Raw genomic sequence first — 21,683 nt, forward strand, 5'->3', positions numbered from 1 at the left:
ACTACAACTATACTTAAAGGTTCCTAATGCTTCTTTTATGCTTTTGTGAAGTAGGTTTATTTGTAAGAGCATTATTTGCAGATAGTAGTAAATGCTGAAGCAATTCTAACAGTCTCTAATAAATAGGGTTTAAGGCGTTACTGTCATAACATGATAGGCCAGCCATACAGACCTCTGTTTTACATATTTTGTTTAAAGTTCACCTCAGTATAGCTGGTGTGATGTGAATTAAAGTGTGTCTCTAATTAACATGGACAGTAATACACTCTGGAGCCTGCAGCATGTTGAAGAGTGATAGCATCACAACTGTGGACCTGCCAAATTAAACCGAGCTCCCCCCTGACTTTATTAGAAAAAACACGAAATTTAATTAATTTTACAGCACTGACTCTCGAAGGTCTTCTGGGGATAAATTAAGTTTTTAAAATGAGACTAAAGGGTGTTTGAGCTGACAGAATATCTTAATGCATTACAGGAAATGCCCACATTAACTCAGCCCGTAACCTTCTTCACTAAACAGATCTCCCATGATGCCTCTCCGTGCACGTGTACAACGTTTTGCAACGTACGATTGGATCTCCCCAACTCCCAAAACACGTTAGCGCAACATGCCTCTATAATTTTATGAAGCCCTCTCGTAGCCTCACAGACGATGCATTGTGGTTGTAAAAAACTGCGCTTATCACATTTCATCAATTTCCCCCTTGTACGTTGCTTTTAACGGCACATTGTGACGGCCGTATAATAGACTGACATTCATTTTCATTAGCGGAAATGCCAAACGTATGTCTGTAGGAAATTTACAGGGCTACAAAACATGCGGAGAGGACAGCGACGCCAGCTTGTGCCGCGGTTCAGCTTTGGGCGGTACTGAGTTCTAGGGGGACGGTAATGGAATATGGCGCTCTAAATGGGCTAATGGACATTAAAAGTAGAGGCTTGATCAAGGCCACATCGTTTTGAATTACTCAGCCATTTAGGGCCTTAACATCCCTATTAACCTGACACTTATGGTCATTTGCACATAATTTTATTACATCAAGCAAAAAGACTTCTGCTTGGGGATGTAAATGCGGGTCTGGCACATGAGCGGAAACGGTATGAGCGAAGGATCCTGGGGGATGGTGGGTTTGATAAGTGCTTTAATCAAATCTACTCATATCAGTGGGGCACGACTCGAGTGAAAGGCTATTGAACACATTTACTTACTGTCAAAGGATGTCGCGTATGCCTGGTAAATAATGACTTTCATTTTATTTGTTGGTTGGAATGTATATGGAGACGAGTATCCCATCAGTCATTGCAGAGAATGGAAGTCAAGGGATGTTTGTAGACTAAGTAAGTGGTGAAGAGAGAGAACAAACGGAGGTCTCGTTTCAAATGGTTCCTTCAGCCTTTGAGGGGTTATAACCCAGAAGCCCAATGCATTTTAATTGTAACCGTCATTCACAGACACATATGATTCACCTCTCTGGATTGTTCCTCATTAACTCTAAACTGGATATATAGAGCTCGTGACATCCCTGAAAAGTACAAAACAATGAAAAAGTAGCTCTTTGTATTGGTCAGTAAACGTTGAACATTGAATTTGCACATTGAATGAGCTGAAATGCATCAAACACATTTCTCCAGCTGAAGAGACTTGAAGACCTCTTTTCCTCTTAAAGGTCTGTTGAAAAGCTACAGTGTGTATGTAGGTCAGGGTCAGACTGCCTTAACCTTCTTCTGAAGAATGCCGTTCTCAAGCCTTTCTGAAGCCACGGCGTCCGGGAGGTGTGCAATTTCTTTCCCTCTGTCTCGGTTGGGAAAGCATCTCTCTGTGTCTCTATGAAAGTCATTTTTGTTCTGTATTATTAGAGCGCTGCTTTTGTCCGCATGTCCTTCAGAAGTGCACAGATGTGTGCCCTGTTCTTGTACCTCGTTGTTCAGCAGATACATTTGCTTTCAGATCTTCAGCCGTATTGTGCTGGAGTTCATTGTGGAGTCGGATGAATTAGCCGCCTCTTTATTAGTGACACTTGATTAAGAAATCAAAATGCTTTTTACATTACAAAAGGACCAGTTATTAATATTCAGTGCAGTCTTGAATGAAGAATTACATTTTTCATGAAGAAAGCAAGGGGATATTTAGCAGCATAAGTGATATTTGAAGACCAGCTGAATATTACTAGAATATTAGAGAACAACAATATTCAGTCATACTATAAAGAAATGACTTTAAGTTATACGTTTACAGACCGCACGCACATTGTAAAATCGGTCTTATTTATCTGTCTTGTTATTGTTTTGGATCAGACAGTATGTGTCTCTTGCTCCTCCTATAAATCCATTATATACATGTAAATGTAACGCGTCTAGCGTATAGAAAGCGCACGACGAAGGTGTAGAATCCCAAAGAGTATATTTAATAAACAAACAGGAGAAACCACGGGAACATAACACCACACGAAACCAAAATACAATACCTGACAAGGAACTCAGGAGAACACGAGGCTTAAAGTCCCCGTGAACCGGAAGTTGCGATCGTTTTTACTTCCGTATTTTAAAGCATTTAAATAAATCACTGGATGTGTTAAATGCAGAGGTCACATTTCGGGTATGGGTCACCATACCTGACAGATAGGTCACTTTTACTGCACAGCCCTGTTAACGGATGCTCCGCCCAAGCCGTCTAACATACATCATCTAAGATGGATAGTCATTACAGGATGGGAGTGCATTTTCAGATTTTAATTTAATATTATGAGGCCACACGATTTTTAAAAAGAGAATGACCCACATTGATCAAGTATTTACAGTAAACGCTGCAATATTTCATGAAAAATAGGCATTGTAATTTTTATTTCACTGGGACTTTAAATACACAGGGAAACATAATCAAGGGAAACAGAAACAGGTGTGGGACTAATTAACATCTATGGAAACTAATGAATGAACACAGGCATAACCGGAACACAGAACTAAGTCAAAACAGAACATAACAGACCCGTGACAATAAACAGGACTGAGTGCCGCTGTCAGAATATAATGAATGATGTTCAGAATTTCACAGGTAAATAATTGAGCAGGTGTTGAGCTGTGCTCAAAACACTTCATAAATCCTATACTTTTGACAACCTTGTCTTGCGTTTGCCAATATGAGAAAATATTAAAACCATAGATTACCCCAAAATGAAACTCCTGTTATTGTTTATTTTGTTTTAGTTGTTTGTTGACTGTCAGAAGCATATTGCACGTAAAAAAAACAGTTCTATATACTGTATGGTCTTTTCCCTTTAGCTCTTTTTTTTATATGTGCACTGTTGCAGCTTTACAGATTGTTTTTCATGGATATTATTTTTACACTTTACACTACATTGCCAGTTTTCCTCTGGCAATAAAATGAAGTGTTGGTGCTAACCAGACAGAAAAAATAAAATAATTTCATATTTTATTATCCAATTATTGAGAAAAAATCAATAAATGGCAAGTTTTTGCCAGGTTGTATTAACTTATTTTATAAAATGTTATTTATTTGTCCATTGCAACGCACAATTTAAGGAGAAATTAATTTGATAAAGTTTGCCAAGTCTGTGTCTTGCAACTATTTCCTCACACAAAGCTGTTGTATTGTTTTAATAGAAAACTTGCCGAAATCGCCTACTTCCATACTAATATAGAAAGTATGTCCGAAACCTCAATATGCAAAAAACAGTAGGCGAGAAATACCCGGATGGTCTACTGCTTCCGCCAAGATTTGTGAGTGTGCATTGGGTGGACACTTCTCTATCCCATGATGCCACGGGAGCTGAGCAACACTCACGTTCCAAAAGTAAATAAAATAAAAATAGCGGAAAACTTTAAGGCGGATGACCGTTTTTCAAATGTAATTATTTATTGTTAATAAATTATGTTTTTATCAACGCCTACGTACATGTTGTTGTTAATACGTCATAGATCAAAGAGCTCACATGACAATAAAACATGTCGGATGCAGTATGTCCAAATTGTTTTCATACTACTCCCACTCATACTATATAGAACATACTGTTTTAACGCTCAAATTCAGTACGTACTGTCACAGTATGCGATTTCAGATGCAACTCAAGAATACATCACATAAATCTTTAATTTATGGTACTATACTTTTATGGTTCCATTATTAGCGCTTGATCCATTTTTTGCGACCATTCTTCAAAGCATCTGCTTTTATTTCATACGGTTTTGAAACAACATGAACGTGGGTAAATGATTACAGAATTTTCATTTTTTGTGTAAACTGTTCCTCTACGTGCCAGCAGTGTGCAATTTTACCCACAAAAATAATTCATTGGTTTCTGCTGTGTTATTAGTTATTATTAAAAAAAGTTTTCATATTCAGTAGAGCGTTGCAGTATATTTACTTGTTAAGTAGGGGTGTAACGATACTTCGTATTACGATATTTCACGATGCAAAAATGTTACGATGCGCATCATAGAGAGATGGGGATATTTTACGATATGTTTAATTCTATTCGTTCAGCGGTCAAGACGCTACCTACTCTGCGCCAGCGCATCACGTGTGCTTAACTCACATATGCAGTAGAGAGAGAAGCACAAGACACAATCTGTGTCTCCAAGTGGTTTACAAAGCGTCATATTTTCCTTCACAATCGCCGTTAAAACACAGCAGACTTGAAGCGTGACTGCAGGCGAGTCACCCCGAAACTCATTACAAAGGCAGCACAAACATTTTTAAATGCCAATGTTCATTTATCCGCTAACGTGAGCTGCTGCATAACGTGATATGCAACATAAAGCCAAAAGAAACCAGCGCTGTTCTGATCAGAGAAGCGATGAAGTGAGTCGTACTCAATGTTGGGTGTAACTAGTTACTAAGTAATTAGTTCCTGTAATTTAATTACTTTTCCCTTGAAAAAGTAAAGAGGGGTTACTGTTATTTTTTCTGTAATTTAATTACAGTTACTTCTGGTGTAATTAAACTAATTACTATGTGTGTGCAATAGTGGAATTGACATCAAAATTCAAAGTCTAACTTTAAAATCTGTGCTTTAATATGTGATTCTCACATTTGTAATACTTTGGTCAGTTAATAATACTACTTTATGTAGTTTAATATTATTTATTTGAATGAATTAAATAAGCCGTTTCATGTCTATCCTTACTAATCAAGGTTGATGTAGGATATAGAAAGTAATTAGTAATAAGTAACTAAATACTTTTTAAGAGAGTAAATTGTACAGTAATCTAATTACACTATTGAATATGTAATTAGTAACTAGTAATTAATTACTTTTTCAGAATAACTTACCCAACACTGGTCGTAAAAAATTGAATGACATGCTAAAAACAAGTATGTGATCTGCATGATTGAAGAAATGTAATAGTTTATGTAATATGTCTTTTTAAAAGATTTTTCTCATTCATTGCTGTCTCAAGCAAAGACAGCGCAGCTTCAAAGAGACACGAGCCAATAGCGCTTGAGCGTGAGCTCTGTCAGAGCGTTTCATTGGTTGAATGTACTGAATGAACACGCCCTTCACTGAACGAACGAGTCAATTAAGTCAAAATGAGACTGAATGAACTGCTACATGTCGTTCATGGTCTAATATTCTCTGTGTTACAACAATGCATATCCAGTAGTTACTCAACTTTTCTGAAAAATAAAGGTAATGACCTGGTTTAATTTAATTCCAAGGTAAAGTAAATTATGTCGAAACAGTTAAATCTTTGTATGGAACATTTAATTACACCAATTAAATGAGTTAATCCAGATAGATTTTAGTACACTGATATAATGTAGATTTCGTCGACTAAAAATAGATTAAAACTATGATAAATTGGGATGACTAAAACTAAATTGCATTTTAGTCAAAAGACTGACTAAAACTAAATCAAAAATTGCTGTCAAAATTGACACTGATCTTAATTCTAATTACAGTTAAGCCTTAAAATGTTAAAATTCTTTATTAAGTTGTATGTGAAACAAAATAAGTTACTGAAATTGTTAATATTTTGAAAATAAATGTTATTTGAATTTTTAATTTTGTTCAAAATATCGAGATGTGTATCATATCGTGAACCCAGCATCGAGATATGTACCGAATCGTGAGCTGAGTGTATCGTTACACCCCTATTGTTAAGTCATTTTAGGCATGATTGTTGTGTAATTGCTTTTTTTAACAAGCAACTGTATGGGCAGTTTCCAGCATTATCACCAAGAGGGCTGTGTTTTATTCTCTGTAGAGGCAGATGGTTTTCATGAGATTTCCCCCTTTACCTTCCTATAGCTAACTAGTCAACAATGTTATCAGACCAGCCGCTCTGTTCCTTTCATGTGGCGATGTTTACAATTCACTCGCTAACTACTGTTATTCCCTCAAGTGGAAGGACGTTTAACCCCAAAAAGCATGTGGCATATGAGAACGACAGTAATAGAGCTGTGGTGTTACCCAAGTGTGCCATGAGACGACTGGAGTTTATCCAAAATGAAAAATTTGAGTCATTTACTCTCACTTGATTTACACAAACACATTTCAATGGCTTTAAAGATGGGGTAACATGCTATTTCATGCATTCTGACTTCTTTAAACTGTTAAACGTGCTGGCTTCTCATGCTGAATGTGGTCAACTTGTTAGAAAACGAGTTGGACATACACTGTAAAAATTAAAGTTTCTTTGAGGAACCATTTGGGGTTCTTCACATTGCCATGTCGCGGAACCCTCAGGGGAAACTCAAGGCACCGTTTCACGAAGGGCGTTTCTCTGAGGAACCCTCAAGGCTTCTTGAGGAACCCTTTTATTAAAATGGTCTGGAACCACCTTGGGTGCTTCAAGGCACCGTTTTGACATTTGACATTTAGGCATTTGGCAGACGCTTTTATCCAAATCGACTTACAATGCATTATCAGGGTTTTTCCTGCATAGAGAAATTAGAGGCGGCCACCTTCGTCAAATGTCGTGCCGCCTCAGGCTCTCGCCAAAATTATGTTGCGAGTCTTCACAAGAAATGCTGTGTGCATTTAACAGACTGTCATTTATAACTGCAGTTGTGACATTACGCCACAGTGGAGGCGCTGTTTCGTTATCAGCACACTGAGGCTCTAAAAAGAGTTGCAGAACAAGAGCTAGCTGTGTTTGACGGCTGTTTGTTTTGCATCCAAGTACGTTTAATTTCTTGAAATTTATTAAATTAACATGACGCACATCATTGTAATGTCTTTAGCTGTGCAGTTGGATCGTTGAATCAGCGTATACTGTACACAACGAGTTCACCAGTATGAACGCAAATTGCGTTCAGAACGACTCGCACACAAATGACTCATTTGAACCGATTCATTTAAACTATTGAACTTTTCAGTCACTAGCGAATATAAGAGATCCTTGAATCATTTAAAGTGAACCACAGAGAATGCAAGATGTGAATGAGCTTTGCTCATTTAGAAAGACTGGTTAATTCAGTTGGCTATTGTGGGTTGAAAAGTTAGTTGAAATGATAAAAAAGTAGTTTACAGGCTGTGATAAAGCAATTGTGGTTACTTTTTTATTGAAGGTGTCATGAACTGGCCCTTTTATTGTTTTATACTGTTGTCTGAGGTCTACTTGTGACATTCAAAAACATCACAATCAATACGTAATAGGCTATTTTCTACCCGGGTTTTGAGGCCGGCTCGACAAACGCTCTGTGTTAATGGGAGTGCCGCATTGAAGACTTGGAAGTAAACACCCACTGCTATGATTGGATAGCAGTTTGCATAGTAAACTTAGCTGGAGCCTTGTGTGAATTTGGTTAGACACGTAACGTTAGGTTACACATTATCAGGACATATCAAGTGATCTCTAACAAAGCAATAGTGACACATCGTACATATATTTTTACTCACATAAGATTGCTGCGCCATTCCTGTCGGATCCAATATTGAAGGCACAGCACTGCTTTTTAATCTAGTCTCTCCTCAAATCCAGCGTCGACCTGTGCCTTGTTCACAAAGGAATCTGCTGTGAAATGAAGCGAACAACCGCTCAAAGTTTTACACACGTGAGCTGGAACGTCTTTAAAAAAAATCCTAATGTCGGAATCCAAAGGAAGGTTATGCAGCGAATGTGTTCTTCCACAATCAGGCACTGCACAATATTTTGCGATCTTTAATGGCACGTTTATTGCTTGCTTGCTCTATCTGGTTCCTCACAACTTGTGTTACTTCAATATTGTCATGCGCAAACCAGTGGGCGGGGCTAGAGAAGCAGTCGTTGATATTCTTCTGTGGAGGCAGTGTTCAACCTATCGATAGGTGCATTCCAGGACCTGCCGTTCGCTGAGCCTCGTGTCAATAACAGTTGTCATTTCAGTAACAAGGGCGTTTTCAGTTCTGACAGTTACAGGATGTTCGCTTGAATAAGATTACCTCTTATATAGGCAAGGCAAGTTTATTTGTATAGCACATTTCATACACAAGGGCAATTCAAAGTGCTTTACATAAAATGATTGACAGATATAACAAAAGCTCGGGTTAAAATTGATGTCTTAATTCATGACACCTTTAAAAAAAATCTGAATAAACTAACAAAAATTAGATTATACAAATATGTGATAAAAAAGGGAAAAGAAAATATGAATTTATTTATATTTACATTTAGTCATTTAGCAGACGCTTTTATCCAAAGTGACTTACAGAGAGTTCAGGGAGCAATAAGCGATATGTCATACAGGAGCAATAATACAATAGGTGCTAATACAAAGTTACTAGTTTCAACAAAAGCTAGACCACTACCTGTTGAGAGAAAGAGAGAGGGTTAGTGTTTTTTTTTATATTAAAAAAATATTTTATAAAAAATAAATTGATAACTGACCTGCAGGTATGGCACAACATGAAGCTAGCCCTCCAAGACTGCCTTGAGTGCGCTCCGGAGTGTTTGTGGAGGCTGTGGATTACATGTAATTTTCATGTTCAGTCCCTACATTAGTAATTTCTGTGACCCTGCCTGTGAAAACCATGCTAATGTAATTTTTTATAAGTTACTGTTTTATAACCTTGATATCTTGTTATATTAACTTAGTAAGAACATGTGAACAATTGAAATCATACTGAAATTATAAACCATAACATCTTGTAATTTGAGTAATCGAGAATTTCTGTGCGGTTAAATTGAAAAAGGGCACAATTCTGAGTTACATTTCGGAAAGCAAAAGACTAAGTAAAATAGACTCAAATAGTTTTAGCTTTCCAACAAACACCCATGTTCACTTTTTACAGTGTACATTCCCCAGCACTCCAACTTGTTTAGGAAAGTTTTTTATAAGTCTGGATCCCTGTTTCGTAACGAGCGATAGGAAGTCCCGCTTATCAAGATTGGCTGTGCTGCATCAAGATAGGCTGCGCTGTGGGCCTGCAGCTGCAGCTCGTTACTCTTGCGATAGTGAGAGAAGTTTAGGTGTGTTTGTTTTACGGCATATCAGTGAAGGGTGTTATGTAAACGGGGGATATAACGCTGGATTTGGAGATCGTTTGAAACTGATAGATGGCGCGGTCCCAGTGCTTAAGCATGCCGGACATGAACTGCATGCGGTAAGTCAAACTAAGTCTTATGTCTGTGTTTTGTTGGCAATCGGCGCATACGTGCATAATGTAAAAAACACAAAGGGATTAATGCGATGATGTATTGTGTGCTCGTGCTGTAGTTCCATCCCATTGCCTGCCTCCAGCAGCTTGTCTTTTTCCGGAAATAATCGTACAGCTGTATCTCTCTTTTATAAATTTGATCAAACGAAATACTCTTCGAAGATACGACGTATGCAATACTACTGTATAGCTACTCAAGATTAATATGAAATTGGCAGAAACTGCGTGTGTTACCCGATCTTTAATGAACCACCATCACCATTCACAAGGCACCGGATCTGTGTTTAATGGACGCATTGTTTAATGTAGGTCCTGTGCTTTCCCTGAACTCTGATCAAATCCAATTACACCTAAAAGCTAATTAGATATAAATAAATTAGGATTGAAAAAACTGAAATATGCTGATGAAGGCAAGTCGGTACAAAATAGCCCGCTATTATCAGCGTGTGTAAAGACAAAGTCATTGCGCTTTACAAATGTGTGGAAAAAGATGAAAATATATATTTCCGCCAAAAAAACATACAGAAATATTTCTAAACACCCTTGGCACACTTTAATGGTTGCAGGGATTGTCCACCGAAAATAAGAAATAGAAAAAATTGTCGAGATGTTAGTCATACATAAATATAATATAATAAAACAAAAATCAACATTATTAGGGTGGACCTTCACTAACCGTAACTATAATTATGATGCTTTGTGAATTATTTTTGTTTTCTTTTTCTAAATATTTGCTCAGAGTTGCAATCATTGCACTTAAGCGAGAGGGTCTGTGCAGAACGAATCGAGCCCTCCATGCCCACCAAACTTTGATTATGATAACTAGATGTGAGAGTGTGTTAAGAAAGCCGGAGGTGCTCTCTGTCGCCATAGCAACATACAGCATGGTCTGGCGGGGTTGCCGCTGTGAGAGGAGTGTGGAGAGGATGCGATGTAGGGTTGACCCTCACGTGGGGACTGTGAATTTGGATTATCGCTTTTCCCTGACATATGAGATGGTCCACGCTCTCTCTTTTATTCTCATTGTTATGACATGACTCACCACATACTGTGTGTCTCTGTCCAATTATTCAGAGCTCAGTTGAAATGAGGTTGGCTCCAGAGATCTGAGAGGTGGTCTTTGAAACACTGGAGTGGTCTTGTGCGCACAAACACGGTCACTGGCTGGTGTGTCTTTGTGAGCCCCTAGATACGTAGTTGGAGCAAAGGAAAACTGATTAAAACAGGACTAAAGGGATTATACACGCTATATATGTGTGTGTGTCATTCTCTTATTCAGGGTTGTGTTTAACTTAATGCCTCTGGAAAGCATCTGTGCCATGTTAATTACAGCTATTGTGACTCACTCTTTTGTGTGTATAAACAATATAGAAACATGTTTACAGTAAACAAACTTTCAGTTTAATGTACGTTTATTAGGAAAGAAGAATAACATTTAATCTTGAATACAGAATCTTGTACTTTTTATTCATGCCATTGAAATAAAATTGAGATTGTTTAGTTGTTCTCAATTGTTTTTTTTTCTAAATAGTAAAATTAAATGGAAACTCCTTTAAGGAACACCCAAAAATGAAAGTTTTCTCATAGTTTATTATCTCAAAATGTACAGTGTTATGAATGTGACATTTTCAGTCAAAAGTTGAAATGTGAATTCTCAGAGAATGTATTTATTAGCAATATATTGAACCATCTGTTTATATTTTACTAAAGCTCTATGAAATCGGACATCAGAAAAAGATCAGTCTATGCACAAGTTTTTAAAAGAGAAAAATTCATGTGTTATGGATGTGACAAAAAAGCACACACATTTTTGAGAGACAACATACCTTGTAGGATTTCTGTGAATTACAATGTACAAACCAGAAGAAATAATACCCAACAAATGGAGAAGGGATGACTCTTCATATAAAAATAGTTATTTATATATAATATATATTTTTCATGTAGCCATTTAGGGCTCGACATTAACGCTTGTCCACTTGTCCGGGACAAGTGAATGTTTGTATGAGCAAGTGAGAGAGAATTTTACTTGCCCGACTGGACAAGTAACTTGAAAAAAAATAACAGTGCTACGAAAAAATCGGTCTGTGTTAAGAATAATAAGAATAGGTGCATTAGACAGAGCTGCGTGTTTGTGTGAATTGCGTTTGTTGTGGTTCAGAATCAGAATCAGAATCAGAATCAGAAGAGCTTTATTGCCAAGTGTGCTTGCACACACAAGGAATTTTCTTTGGTGTTGGAAGCTTCTAGTACAGACATTTAACACAATGACAATACAATATAATACGATTTACAGTCTAAAAGATTCTAAATTGTGCATATATAAAATAAAGACTATTTTACAGAAAATGGGGGATAATAACATATAAGAGACATTGTACAGGGTAGTATATAGTAGAATAAACATATTAACAGATTGTATGTACACTTGTGCAAATGGATAATTTAGTAAGTAGAGGTAGTGTTATATACATGTATACATAAGATGTAGATATAATAAGGCACTATAGTGCACACTATAGGAGTAGTGGAAGTGGAATATTGCTCTTAAGGAGCAGTTATCTGTTTAGGAGGGAGATTGCCTGGGGGAAGAAGCTGCTTCTGTGTCTGGAAGTCCTGGTGTTTGGTGCTCTAAAGCGCCGGCCAGAGGGCAGCAGATCAAAGAGTTTGTGTGCTGGGTGTGTGGAGTCAATGATGATTTTTCTTGCCCTGTTTTTCACTCTGGAATCGTACAGGTCCTGAAGTGTGGGCAGAGGAGCACCAATAATTTTCTCAGCACTACGAACTGTCCGTTGTAGTCTTCGTAGGTCTGATTTGGTGGCCGAGCCATACCAAACAGTAATTGAAGTGCACAGAACAGATTCGATGACCACTGAGTAGAACTGGGTCAGTAGCTCCTGTGGTAGGTTGAACTTCCTCAATTGACGGAGGAAGTATAACCTCTGCTGGGCCTTCTTTACAATGGAGTCTATGTGGGACTCCCACTTCAGGTCCTGAGAGATGGTGGAGCCCAGGAACCTGAATGACTCCACAGTATCCACAGTGCTGTCCAGGATGGTGAGGGGAGGAAGTGATGGAGGGTTCCTTCTGAAATCCACTATCATCTCCACTGTCTTGAATGCATTCAGCTCTAGGTTGTTTTGACTACACCAGGCAGCCAGCTGAGCAACCTCCTTTCTGTAGGCAGATTCATCACCATCTTGAATAAGGCCAATGACTGTGGTGTCATCTGCAAACTTCAGGAGTTTGACAGAAGGGTCTGTAGAGGTGCATTCGTTTGTGTAGAGTGAATATAGCAGTGGAGAAAGAACACATCCTTGAGGAGCTCCGGTGCTGATGGTACATGTGCTGGATTTAAATTTTCCCAACCTCACTAGCTGCTGCCTGTTCGACAGGAAGTTAATAATCCACTGACAGGTAGAGGTTGGCACAGAGAGCTGGGTAAGCTTGGGCAGGAGGAGGTCTGGGATTATGGTGTTGAAGGCCGAGCTGAAGTCTACAAACAGGATCCTGACGTAAGTCCCTGGTCTGTCTAGGTGTTGTAGGATGTAATGCAGTCCCATGTTTACTGCATCGTCCACAGACCTGTTTGCTCGGTAAGCAAACTGGAGGGGATCAAGAAGTGGTCTGGTGATGTCCTTCAGGTGGGCCAGTACAAGTCTCTCAAATGACTTCATGACCACAGATGTTAAAGCAACAGGCCTGTAGTCATTAAGTCCAGATATTTTGGGTTTCTTCTGTACAGGGATGATGGTGGAGCGTTTGAAGCATGAAGGGACTTCACACTGCTCCAAAGATCTGTTAAAAATATTTGTGAAGATGGGCGACAGCTGCTCTGCACAGACTTTCAGGCAGGAGGGTGAGACATTGTCTGGGCCTGGTGCTTTTCTGATCTTTTGTTTGCGGAAAAGCTGGCAAACATCCTCTTCGCAGATCTTAAGTGCAGGTTGAATGTCAAGAGGAGGTGTTAATGGTATAGCAGAGATAGGGTCAGGGCGGGTGTGAAGGGTGAGACTCTGCATTTCAAAACGACAATAGAAGTCGTTCAGGTCGTCAGCCAGTCGTTGATTACCCATAGACTGAGGGGATGATGGCTTGTAGTTGGTAATGTCTTTCAGGCCTTTCCACACTGATGCAGGGTCGTTGGCTGAAAACTGGTTCTTCAGCTTTTCAGAGTAGCTTCTCTTAGCTGCTCTTATCTCCTTTGTCAGTGTGTTTTTGGCCTGATTATACAAGACTTTGTCCCCACTTCTGTAAGCATCTTCTTTGGCCTGACGAAGCTGTCTCAGTTTCATTGTAAACCATGGTTTGTCATTGTTGTATGTTAAGCGAGTCCTGGTGGGAATACACATGTCCTCACAGAAGCTGATGTAGGATGTCACTGTGTCAGTTAACTCATCCAGATCAGTGGCTGCAGCTTCAAAGACACTCCAATCCGTGCAGTCGAAACAGGCTTGTAAGGCCCGCTCTGTTTCGCTGCTCCATCTCTTTGCTGTTCTTGCTACAGGCTTGGCAGATTTAAGCTTCTGTCTGTAGGTCGGAAGAAGATGAACCAGGCAATGATCAGAGAGACCCAGAGCTGCTCTGGGAACAGAGTGGTATGCATCCCGTATTGTGGTGTAACAGTGATCCAGAATGTTGCTGTCTCTGGTGGGGCATGTGATATGCTGCCTGTATTTTGGCAGCTCACGGGAGAGGTTTGCTCTGTTAAAGTCCCCAATAATAATAATAAGAGAATCCGGGTGTTGCTGCTCCGTGTCAGTGATGTAATCCGCCAGCTGTTGCAGCGCCGCGCTCGCACAAGCATGTGGAGGAATGTAAACATTCACGAGAATAAACGAGGAAAACTCGCGTGGCGAATAAAAAGGTTTGCAGTTGATAGAGAACGCTTCTAAGTACGAAAAGCACATCTTCTTCAGTGTTGTTATATCTCTGCACCAACCTTCGTTTATATAAAAACATAATCCACCACCACGTGTCTTCCCTGTTGACTCGGCAATGCGATCGGCTCTGAACAGCTGAAAACCCGGCAGATGTAACGCGCTGTCCGGTATGGTGTCATTGAGCCATGTTTCTGTGAAACACAGCGCAGCGCAGCAGTTGGGCTTGTTTGTGTGAGACAATAATCAATGGTGCAGCGCATTGAGTCCATATAACTACATGAAATCCTGTTATTTAAATATGTCATCTGGCTGTTCTCCGTGTCTGAGTGAATGAGGTGCACAGATTAGCATACTACATGGGTGATGGTCGAGGATTTGTCTGCGTCTGCACTAGGGCTGCACGATTAATCGTATTTTATTCGTGATAACGATTTATGCTTCCCACAATTAACTGAGCATAATCGGTGTGATAATGTTTAAAAAGCAAGCACGAAATTCCCGATAAGGTCAGAAAATCGGCGCAAAGCTTGTATCTTTTAAACTGCCACTTTACAGGAAATAAAAAGCACAACATTTTTTCAGTGCATTTGTAATATTTTAATATTTTTTGCAAAACGCACAGACAAACATTAAGGGTGACCAATTGTAATGATTTAAAAAAAATGGAGTAGCAAGGTTTCATTCTGAAGGTCACAAAATGTACATTTTTGTGTTTAGATGATTGATTGCGTGCTTTGAAATACAGTGTTGAAGAAGTTCAATGGCAGCAGATTCTAACATATTCATTGGCTGTAAATTATAGGCCTGATAAACATGCTGAAGTGATATTAAAAAACAAAGTTCTGAACTGACAAAATAATCATGTTTATTAATCATGGTTAAAATTTTGAGCAAAATAATCGTGATTATCATTTTACCCATGATCGTGCAGCCCTAGTCTGCACTGTATGAGAATATAAACACATACACTTATCTCCATAGTTGCTCCAAGAGTTTATTTTACATGCATTTTACTGTTTGAGTGAAGCTATCGTCAAACACACCAAAACTCAATCGTCTTCCTGACGACCCGTCAAAATATGTCATGTTAACTTGAACACTCAGACGAAAAAATACTTTAGTATTTGCTAAAGGAAATTGTAGTACCCTTATAGTAAATTGATAAACTGTAGTAAACACTGTAGTATATTATAGTAAGGTTAAAAAACACTATAGTATCTAGGAATTTTACTGCAGTTTACTATAGTAAATAAAACATAATAGAGAATGTGAAGCTGATGTCATGCCCTATGTTGCATGTTGCAGTGGCGCCACCATCTTGGGAGGATCATACTGCTATTGTTGTTTTGATATGTACTGTTACTTGTTTTGTTTGATATATGGAGAAATGGAAAGTGAAAGAATCATGGGATTTTCCTGAACAACTCTGCGTAATACTATTGCAGTTTTTAACACAGCAAGACTGACCGACCATAGTTATATTTTCTAATCAAACAAGAAAAACAAAACACTGCATTGAACGCACTAGCAGCCATCCTTCCAAGATGGCGCAACAGTCAACACGGCGTGACGTAGCTTCACATTCTCTATAGTAAACTACAGTAATTTATGTGAACAAATATACCTCTATTGTATAGTAAAAAAATGAAATACACAGAACAAATTTAGGTCAACTAAAAATTATATGGCCATAATTTATCCATGTGCACGTAACATTAATGTCATTTGTCAGTTACCTGTCTATTCCTGTGATGAACTGCACTTGCATATTTTTTTAATGATGACAACATACGTTTTATACTTGTGCTACAAAACTTTAAACCTCTGTAGCACACGGACAAGTGAATGAGAAATTTACTTGTCCGAATGACATCCACATGATAATGCTTAATGTCAAGCCCTGTAAGGAATATCTCCCATTATGGATGTGACAATTCATTTACCTGACAATGGAAAATGATATGCTTTAAAAACACGAAAATGCTTTAAAAACTAAGAGAGACTTCACATGGATAATTAAACCACCAAATATTGACATACGTGTTATAGGCATGGTGAAAACCTTTGGTAAAAAATTGATTTTTTTCATCTTAAAGGTCCAGTGTGTAATTTTTTGGAGGATCTATTGGCAGAAATGCAATATAATATACATTACTACAGTATGTCTTCAGAGGTGTATAAAGATCTTACACAACGAAGCGTTATTTTTTTATTACCTTAGAATGAGCTATTTCTATCTACATACACCGTGTCCCCTTACATGGAATTCGCCATGTTCTGTCAGCCGTCATAGTGTTTCGAACATGAGGGGGAGAGGTGGAGTGAGCAGTTGGTTGCAATTCGCAACCTTGCCACTAGATTTCACTGACTGGACCTTTAAAGTCCCAGAGAAATAAAAAATTATAATTCCAATTTTTTTATTAAATTTAAAATACACGTGCCCTCATGATCTTCAGTTAAAATCTGAAAATGCACTTCCACCCTCTAGTGACTATGCATCTCAAATGACTTTGGATGGCTTGGGCGGAGCATCCGTTAACTCCTCCCTTCAAACTGTCAGTCTGCTGCCAGTTCCATTTCAAAATGCAATGCCTGTTTTTATACATCCAATCAACTCGCAGTGACAAACGCAAGCCACACCTGCTATTTTTCTCATTCGAAATTCCGTTTCACTCGGAAATGCATCATGATACAGAAGTAAAAACGATTAATCTAGTTCATGGGGACTTTAAGGTTGACATTTGCATGGAAGCGCCCTTCTATTAATGTTCTCTCAAAACCAGCCTCTCAAGCCATCAAATATGTGTATGACTTGCTTTCTTCTCTTGAATACAAAAAAAAGCATGTTAGTAACTCGACATGCTGGCATTTGAATTTTGTGCACAAATTTGTTTACATTTCAGTTTCTCAAAATGAACGTAAAATACCAATATTTTTCCCTCACAAATGTATCGTTTTGCTTTAAAAACTGGTTGGATGTATGTGCTTTGTAGAGCTTCACAATTTCAAGTCCCATATAAGATAACACGGCATAAATCTAAAATTATTTTATGGTGTTCAGCTGAAGGATGGAAGTCATATGGGATGGCAATTAGAGAATTTTTCCTAAACTATTCAATTTTCTCTCAAGGAATTTCATGAGATCAAAGTTATGGTTCAAGTGAAACAACCAAGAATTCAATTCAAGCCTCACGAGGTATAAACAAGCAACATCTGAGCAATAAAAGCCTCTGCTGTCATGACTCAGTAGGAATAAGAAATTCGGAGACTCAAATGCGGGAAAAAAGGGTTTATTTGAACACACAAACGTCCACCGGACCAGCCACAGGTACCTCGTGAGCCCGTGGGGAGATGACTCGACCCAGCGGCACTCACGGTAAGAACAGAAATAGAATCCAAACAGTGGCAACCTTGACTTTAACGGAGGCTCGGCGGGGAGGGGTCTCGACCCGCTGGCAGAATCCGGATGACTGTGGTGATCCCTTGTGAGGCGATGCCGGGAGGTGAAGAGAGCGGAGGTCCGAGACGCCAGAGAAACTGAGGAGGTACAGGGGAGAAGAGAGTAGCCAAGAGCAACAAGACACTGGAGCAACAAAAAACAAATAAACACGACTAAGAGATACTAAGACTATGACAAAAAACCTGAACAAGGCTGTGGCAGTCAGTGCTGGCATTACACACGCAACGGTCTGACAAAAGACAAGAAAACAAGAGGGCTTAAATAGAGGGGACCTAATCAGCGGGGAATGAACAACAGGTGAATAATAATAAGGAACCAGGGGGGACTGCTAATAAGGGACGAGCAACAGGAGTGTAGGTGATGAGGTGATGGAAACCCGGTGAGAGGAAAGCCTGAAGGGGAGACACGGGGACAGGGCTAATGACGTAGACACAAAACACGTGGAGAACTGCCAAAACGATTCCACAAGAGTTTGACAAAACAAAACAAACACTCACACCAGACAANTGTCATGACTCAGTAGGAATAAGAAATTCGGAGACTCAAATGCGGGAAAAAAGGGTTTATTTGAACACACAAACGTCCACCGGACCAGCCACAGGTACCTCGTGAGCCCGTGGGGAGATGACTCGACCCAGCGGCACTCACGGTAAGAACAGAAATAGAATCCAAACAGTGGCAACCTTGACTTTAACGGAGGCTCGGCGGGGAGGGGTCTCGACCCGCTGGCAGAATCCGGATGTCTGTGGTGATCCCTTGTGAGGCGATGCCGGGAGGTGAAGAGAGCGGAGGTCCGAGACGCCAGAGAAACTGAGGAGGTACAGGGGAGAAGAGAGTAGCCAAGAGCAACAAAACACTGGAGCAACAAAAAACAAATAAACACGACTAAGAGATAATAAGACTATGACACAAAACCTGAACAAGACTGTGGCAGTCAGTGCTGGCATTACACACGCAACGGTCTGACAAAAGACAAGAAAACAAGAGGGCTTAAATAGAGGGGACCTAATCAACGGGGAATGAACAACAGGTGAATAATAATAAGGAACCAGGGGGGACTGCTAATTAGAGATGAGCAACAGGAGTGTAGGTGATGAGGTGATGGAAACCCGGTGAGAGGAAAGCCTGAAGGGGAGACACGGGGACAGGGCTAATATGTAGACACAAAACACGTGGAGAACTGCCAAAACGATTCCACAAGAGATTGACAAAACAAAACAAACACTCACACCAGACAAGAAGGTCACGACAAGACTGAGATCACGACATTACCCCCCCCCCACAGGCGCCACAGGGCGTCTAGGGGGAGGGCTCACCTCGCTTCCGGTGGAAGTCCACGATCAGCGACCGGTCCAGGATGTCGCGAGACGGTACCCAGCACCTCTCCTCTGCACCATAACCTTTCCAGTCCACTAAATACTGATAACCCCGGCCACGTCGGCGTAAGTCCATCAGTTTCCTGACGGTGTACATCGGGGATCCGTCCACCAGGCGCGCGGGGGGGGGGGGAACGGGGCGTTTGCTGGCAGGGTTGAGGGTGGATGTGACGACGGGTTTGACCCTGGAAACATGAAAAACAGGGTGGACTCGACCAAGAGTCGGGGGAAGCTTGAGCCGGACGGCCACCGGGTTAACCACCTTGGTGATGCGGAATGGTCCAATGAACCTCGGAGCCAACTTGCGAGAGGGCACCCGGAGAGGCAGGTTCATGGTGGATAACCATACCCGTTGACCACACACGTAGGCCGAAGGAGAAGACCGGTGGCGATCGGCTGCTGCTTTGGTCTTCTGGGAGGTTCGGGCCAGAACCTCTCTGGCCCTCGTCCAGGTGCGGCGACAACGCTGAATGAAGGCCAGAGCAGAAGGAACCGCAGCATCGAGTTCCTGAGAGGGAAACAAGGGTGGTTAGTAACCCACAGAACATTCAAAAGGGGACATACCTAAGGAGGATACCGGAAGGGAGTTGTGGGCGTATTCAATCCAGGAGAGCTGTTGGCTCCAGGAACTGGGTTCTGTGATGTTAATCAGCGGAGTCTGCGTTCAAGATCCTGGTTGGCTCGCTCACACTGCCCATTGGTCTGAGGGTGGAAACCGGAAGACAGACTCGTAGAGGTCCCGATCTGTCTGCAGAACTCTTTCCAGAACCGGGAGGTGAACTGAGGCCCCCTATCGGACACGACGTCAGTGGGCAAACCATGTAGACAAAAGACGTGGTCCACCACCAGTTGAGAGGTCTCCCGGGCGGAGGGGAGCTTGGTTAGGGGGATAAAATGGACCGCTTTGGAGAAACGGTCCACCACCGTAAGAATGACGGTCTTGCCGCCAGAGGGAGGAAGGCCAGTGACAAAGTCTAAGGCAATATGAGACCAAGGGCAGGAGGGGATGGGGAGAGGGCGAAGCAGACCAGTGGGATGATTTACATTGGGCGCAAACTGGGCAAGCCAACACAAACTGTTTAACATCAGCATTCAAAGAAGGCCACCAAAACCGCTGGCGGACGGACGCCAGGGTTCCCCGGTTACCTGGATGGCCGACTAACTTGGAGGAATGGCTCCACCGCAGGACTTCGCGGCGCAGCACAACCGAGACCAACAACCTGCCCTCTGGACACTCTCGGGACTTGCACCCCTCAACCGGCCTGCTCAACTCATCTCTCGAGATCCCAGATAGCAGCCCCGACCACCATCCCCTTGGGAAGGATGGGTCTGGTCGAAGGCTCCCCTCCGGGGATCTCAAAAAGACGAGAGAGAGCATCGGGCTTGGCGTTCTTAGACCCCGGCCGGTACGAGAGGGTGAAGTTAAACCGACTGAAAAAGAGTGCCCAGCGGGCTTGGCGTGAGTTTAGTCTCTTGGCTGAACGGATATACTCAAGGTTTTTATGATCCGTCCAGACCAAGAAAGGCTGCGCTGACCCCTCCAGCCAGTGACGCCACTCACCCAAAGCCAGGCGGACCGCCAACAACTCTCGGTTACCTATGTCATAGTTCCGTTCGGCAGCGTTGAGGCGATGGGAGTAGTAGGCGCAAGGATGCACCTTCCCATCATGACTAGAACGCTGAGACAGAACCGCACCTACCCCAACGTCGGATGCATCGACCTCGACAATGAATTGTTGCTCGGGTTCTGGAAAACAAAGCACAGGTGCAGAGACAAAATGAGACTTGAGATCATCAAAGGCTACCTGAGCTTGGGAATTTCATCTGAACGAGACCTTAGTGGAGGTCAATGCAGTGAGCGGTACGGCTATCTGGCCGAAACCCCGGATGAATCGCCGGTAAAAGTTGGCGACACCCAGGAACCGCTGAAGGGCTTTACGAGAGTCGGGGACAGGCCATTCTGCGATGGCTCTGATCTTGGCGGGATCGGGGTTGATGCCTCTGGGTGAAATTATGTGACCAAGGAACGAAACAGTGACAGCATGGAATTCGCACTTCTCCACTTTAACAAAAAGTTGATTCTCTAATAAACGCTGGAGGAACCTCCCTGAACGCGTTGTGCGTGTTCCTGGAGAGAGGGGGTAAAAAATAAGAATGTTCATCCAGGTACACAAAGACAAACTGATTAATCATGTCTCCCAACACGTCATTAAGCGAAGCCCTGGAAGACAGCAGGAGCATTGGTCAAACCAAACAGGAGAACCAAATTCTTGTAGTGTCCCGAAGGGTGTATAAAGCCTCTTCCACTCTCCCCCTCCGGATACGGAACCAGGTGATAGGCATTGCGAAGGTCTAGTTTAGTAAA

General features: G+C 41.1%; 1 protein-coding gene across 1 annotated transcript in view; it reads left to right on the top strand.

Moving 5' to 3' along the window:
• The window catches only part of LOC130561078 (potassium channel subfamily T member 2), a 94,961-nt gene that overhangs the window by 10,657 nt on the left and 62,621 nt on the right, over positions 1-21,683 (top strand). The window lies entirely within an intron of this gene.

Source organism: Triplophysa rosa, linkage group LG11 (genome assembly GCF_024868665.1).
Source record: "Triplophysa rosa linkage group LG11, Trosa_1v2, whole genome shotgun sequence".
Lineage (NCBI taxonomy): Eukaryota > Metazoa > Chordata > Actinopteri > Cypriniformes > Nemacheilidae > Triplophysa > Triplophysa rosa.